The following is a 6,000-nucleotide window of genomic DNA, read 5'->3' on the forward strand; positions in this document are numbered from 1 at the left end:
GAAATAAAAACTTCATTAGAAGCAGCCAACAGCAGAATACAAGAGGCAGAAGAAAGAATAAGTGAGGTGGAGGACAGATTAGTGGAAATCATGGATGCAGAACAGAAAAGAAAGAAAAGATTGAAAATAAATGAAGAGAGTCTCAGAGAACTCTGGGACAACATTAAACACACCAACATCCATATTACAGGGGTGCCAAGAGAAAAAGAAAGGGACAGAAAAAGTATTTGAAGAGATCATAGCTGAAAACTTCCCTAACATGGGAAAGGAGCCACACACTCAAATCCAGGAAGCACAATGAGTAAAATTAGAAATGGAAAAGGAGAAGTAACAACGGACATCACAGAAATACAAAGTATCATAGGGACTACTACATGCAACTATATGCCAATAAAATGGAAAACCTAGAAGAAAGGGACAAATTCTTAGAAAAGTACAATCTTCCAAGACTAAACCAAGATGAAATAGAAAAGATGAATGGACCAATCACAAGTACTGAAATTGAAACTGTGATTAAAAAACTTCCAACAAACAAAAGTCCAGGACCAGATGGCTTCACAAGTGAATTCTATCAAACATTTAGAGAAGAGGTAACACTTATCCTTCTGAAACTATTCCAAAAAATTGCAGAGGAAGAGACACTTGCAAATTCATTCTATAAGGCCAACATCACCCTCATACCAAAACCAGACAAAGATACCACAAAAAAAGAAAATTACAGACCAATTTCACTGATGAACATAGATGCAAAATACCTCAATGAAATACTAGTAAACTGAATTGAACAATATATTAAAAGGATTGTACATAATGATCAAGTGGGATCTATCCCATGGCTGCAAGTGTTCTTAAATACCCACAAATCAATCAGTGTGATACACCACATCATCAAACAGAAGAATAAAAACCATATGAGCCTCTCAATAGATGCTGAAAAAGCCTGTGGCAAAATACAACATCCATTTCTGATCAAAACCCTTCAGAAAGTGGGCATAGCGGGAACCTACCTCAACATAATAAAGGCTATATATGACAAACCCACAGCTAACATCATTCTCAATGAGGAAAAGCTGAAAGAATTCCCGCTGAGATCAGGAACCAGAAAAGGATGTCTGTTCTCACCACTACTATTTAACATAGTTTTGGAAGTTCTAGCCACCACAATCAGAGAAGTAAGAGATAAAAGAAATCCAAATTGGAAAGGAAGAAGTAAAACTATCACTACTCTCAGATGACATGATACTATATCTAGAGAATCCCAAAGATTCTACCAGAAAACAGTTAGAGCTCATCCATGAACTTGGCAATGTTGCAGGATATAAAATTAATACACAGAAATTGATGGCATTTCTATACACTAACAATGAAAGATCAGAAAGAGAAATTAGGGAAGCAATCCCATTTACCATTGCATCCAAAAGAATAAAATACCTAGGAGTAAACCTACCTAAAGAGACAAAAGACCTGTACTCTGAAAACTATAAGACAATGATGAAAGAAATCAAAGATGACACAAATAGATGGAAAGACAATATTATCAAAAGGACTATACTACCCAAGGCAATCTATAGATTCAATGCAATCCCTATCAAGTTACCAAGGACCTTTTTCACAGAACTCGAACAAAATACTTTAAAGTTTCTTTGGAAGCACAAAAGACCCAGAATAGCCAAAGTCATCCTGAAAAAGAAAAATCAAGCTGGAGGAATCAGGCTCCCTAACTTCAGACTATACTATAAAGCAACAGTCATCAAAACCATATGGTACTGGCACAAAGACAGACATTTAGATCAGTGGAACAGGATAGAAAGCCCAGAATTCAACCCACACACCTATAGCCAAGTAATCTATGAGAATGGAGGCAAGAATACACAATGGAGAAAAGACAGCCTGTTCAATAAGTGGTGCTGGGAAAACTGGACAGCCACATGGAAAAGAATGAAATTATAACACTCCCTAACACCATACACAGAAATAAACTCAAAATGGATCAAAGACCTAGATATAATACCAGACACTATAAAACTCCTAGAGGAAAACATAGGCCAAACACTCTCTGACATAAACGACAGCAATATCTTCTCAGATCCACCTTTTAGAGTAATGACAGTAAAACCAAAAATAAACAAATAGAACTTAATTAAACTTAAAAGTTTCTGCACAGCAAAGGAAAATGAAAAGACAACCCACAGAAAGGGAGAAAATCTGCAAATGAGTTGACTGATAAGGGATTAATCTCCAAAATTTATAAACACCTCCCGCAGCTCAATACCAAAGAAACAAACAACCCCATCAAAAAAATTGGCAGAAGATCTAAACAGACAATTCTCCAAAGAAACATATGGATGGCCAAAAAACACATGAAAAATGTTCAGCATCACTCATTATTAGAAAAATGCAAATCAACATCTCTATAAGGTATCACCTTACATCAGCCAGAATGGCCATCATCAAAAAGTCTACAAACAATAAGTGTTAGAGATGATGTGGAGAAAAAGGAATCCTATTACACTGTTGGTGGGATTGTCAATTGGTGCAACCACTGTGGAAAACAGGATGGAGATTTCTCAGAAAACTAAACATAGAACTACCATTTGATCCAGCAACCCCACTCCTGGGCATCTATCCAGAGAAAACCATGACTCCCAAAGACACATGTATTTCATTGGTCATTGCAGCACTATTTGCAATAGCCAAGATAAGGAAATAACCTAAATGTCCATCAACAGAGGAGTGGATCAAGAAGACATGGTGCATATATACACAATGGAATATTACTTAGCCATTAAAAGGAACGAAATACTGGCATTTTTAACAACATGGATGGACCTAGAAATTATCATGCTAAGTGAAATCAGTCAGACAATGAATTACCAGTATCAAATGCTATCACTTACATGTGGAATCTGCAAAAAGGACAGAATGAACTTCTTTGCAGAACAGATACTGACTCGCAGACTTTGAAAACTTATGGTTTCCAAAGGAGAGAGGTTGGGAGTGGGGCAATGTTAGGGGTTTGGGATGGAAATCCTATAAAGTTGGTTTGTTATGATCATTGTACAACTATAAATGTAATAAATTCATTGAGTAATAAAAAATAAAATTAAAATTAAATTTAAAATAAAAAAAACTATTGTTAAGAGAATGAAAAGAGAAATTATTGATATGATGAACATACTTTCCAAAACATTTATCTGATAAAGGAGCTGCATGCAACTTCATAGAACTCTTACAATTAAGAACAAAAAAAAAATTCCAATTTATTAATATTGGGCAAAAATTTTAAACAGACCCCAGGCACCAAAAAGAATAAAGAATGTTAAATAAGCACATGCAAAGAAAAAATTGTGTTAAGTAAGCACATGCTAAATAAGTTAAAATCCTTAGCTATTATCAATAGGATTTTAATCTGTAATGGCATGCTATGTCATATCCACTAGAATGGCTAAAACCAGCAAGAACAATATCAAGGTCAACAACATCAAACAAAACCTAAAATACAAGATGCTTGAAAAAGCAGAATCAATGAACATTTCACACATTGCTGGTAGGAAGGCAAATGTCACACTCTGGTAAAGGAAATATTATATGGAGAGAAATCACATCCAGGTTTGCCACAATTTGGGTATGGGGAGGAGACATTTACTACAAAGGCACATGAGGGAACATTCTGGAGTGATAGGAACATTCTAAATCTTAGCTATAGTGGTGATGACTATGAAAATTTGTCAAATCACATTGAAATGTATATACCTATTAAAGGGTGAAGTTTACTGCATATAAAACACCTTAGCAAGCCCAACTTAAAGAAATGAAAATAAAATAAAGATTTTTTTTTGATAAAAAAGAAGTCTTTTTTTTTGTCTCCAGCAGGCCTAATTGCTTATCTCTTTCTAGCAGAAGAAAACTGATCCTAGGTTGAAGCCAAGCTTCCATTCAAGAAATAATGATAAATATATAAATACATATACGTAAGTATTGACTATTTAAAACAAACAAACAAAAAAATGAATAGAATTTCTTAAGGTAATATCTTAAGGGATTTCTTAAAGAATGTATATGCATGAAAAAAATCCATAAACACGGCAGAACAAAAAAATTGAAAGATCTTAATTTTTAGTATTTGATGAAAGATTCAATATAAGGATGACAGAAAATTAACATCATCTTAGATACAGTGGGAAATTGAACCAGCTAGTTATTTCACTAGGCCCATTATGTTTTGTACCAAAGCCTTTAAAATGTTAGCATACATTTAGAACTAGCATAAGATATTTTCATGTAAATATTTAAAATATATATATATATAAACTATTTAAAACATCTTTTAATGAGAATAAAAACAAATGTTCTTTTAATATATATAATTTTAAAATTGGGTAGTTTAATTAATTGTGGCATATCCATTAATATATTTGAATGTTCCTTAGAAAAAAATATTTTGTCTGCTTAAATATGTCCATATTTTGTGGACTTGCCTTCATACAGTATAGGCCAAAATATACTTGAAGAGGGAAGTCATGAGTAATATCTCATATGGATGGTGATTGTACTATTAAATAGTCAATAAATATTAGATGGAATCCCTGAAATTTTCACCTATAGTTATATTTTCTAATTAATCCTAATGCAATATATAAGTTTTTGCTTCATATTAATGAGAATCACCACATGTATCTCTCTCAATGTATGCATTTGCCACAAGAAAAAACTTACTTTTAAAAAAAGCAGGTTTAGAGTTCCTGTTGTGGCTCAGTGGTTAACGAATCCAACTAGGAACCATGAGATTGCGGGTTCAATCCCTGATCTCACTCAGTGGGTTAAAGGCTCCAGCGTTGCCATGAGCTGTGGTGTAGGTCGCAGATGTGGCTCAGATCCCGCGTTGCTGTGGCTCTGGGAACCCCCATATGCCACAGGTGTGGCCCTAGAAAAGACAAAAAGACGGAAAAAAAAAAGAATAAAAATGGCAGATTCTCTATTATTGAAAATAATTAAGATTATGAAAAGTAAGTCTTCTGAAATTCAAAGTGCTGGAGGTCAATATATTCTAGATTAAGATCTGGAAAAATGAAACAAAGGAATAAGTGTTCAAGGGTGGGTTTTGATTCATGCTTCTGTATTACACTCTTGGTAAAGGAAAAAAAGATGTTTTAAATATGGGACCAGACTCACATTGATTCTTTTGTTGTTCTGATCCTATTCCAGGAACACATTAATGTGCATATCAATATCTCTTCTGGGAAGCAGCATCATTTTTCTATTTTCTCATATCCTGGATTTGCCTATTACCCATTGTTTAAAAAATATTTTAAAATCATCTTTTGCAGTTTTAAGTACTCTTATAGAAATATTTTAAAATTTAAAAAAATCTATAGGTTTTAGTGCTATTCAAATTAAAAAAAGCTATTTAAAATTTATAATTAATATTTCCTATTTGGGTTTGTGTATATCATCTCTGAAACTTCAAAGTACCCTTAAATGATATGCACTTGTCTATAAAAATATGAAAACTTTCTCTCTGTCCTTGCACTTGAAGTCATAGCTCTTGAATTGGAACATTAATAAAATAAAGAGTTGAGTTGATATTGGGTAACTTCACCCTCTCTCTCCACCCACCTTCTGCAAACCCATTATCGCACCAAGTCAAAACTTCTGTGGGGCTGAGTTTGGTTGGGCTATATTGAGTTTCTTGATTAACAAGTGTGATCAGAGGCACCAATTTTGGAAGAATAATTCAAATTGTTTACAATAAGTGTAGATAAAACCCTAAGACAGGAGTTCCCGTTGTGGCGCAGTGGTTAACGAATCCAACTAGGAACCATGAGGTTGCGGGTTCGGTCCCTGCCCTTGCTCAGTGGGTTAACGATCCGGCGTTGCCGTGAGCTGTGGTGTAGGTTGCAGACTCGGCTCGGATCCCGCGTTGCGGTGGCTCTGGCGAAGGCCGGTGGCTACAGCTCCGATTCACCCCCTAGCCTGGGAACCTCCATATGCCGCGGGAGC

General features: G+C 34.8%; 1 pseudogene; it reads right to left on the minus strand.

Annotated features, from left to right (window-relative positions):
• LOC125113244 (ATP-dependent RNA helicase DDX3X-like) overlaps positions 1 to 5,631 on the minus strand; it is a 113,571-nt pseudogene extending 107,940 nt beyond the window's left edge.
• Between the last annotated feature and the right edge of the window lie 369 nt (positions 5,632 to 6,000).

The sequence above is a fragment of the Phacochoerus africanus genome, chromosome 13 (genome assembly GCF_016906955.1).
Source record: "Phacochoerus africanus isolate WHEZ1 chromosome 13, ROS_Pafr_v1, whole genome shotgun sequence".
NCBI classification, from domain to species: Eukaryota; Metazoa; Chordata; class Mammalia; order Artiodactyla; family Suidae; genus Phacochoerus; species Phacochoerus africanus.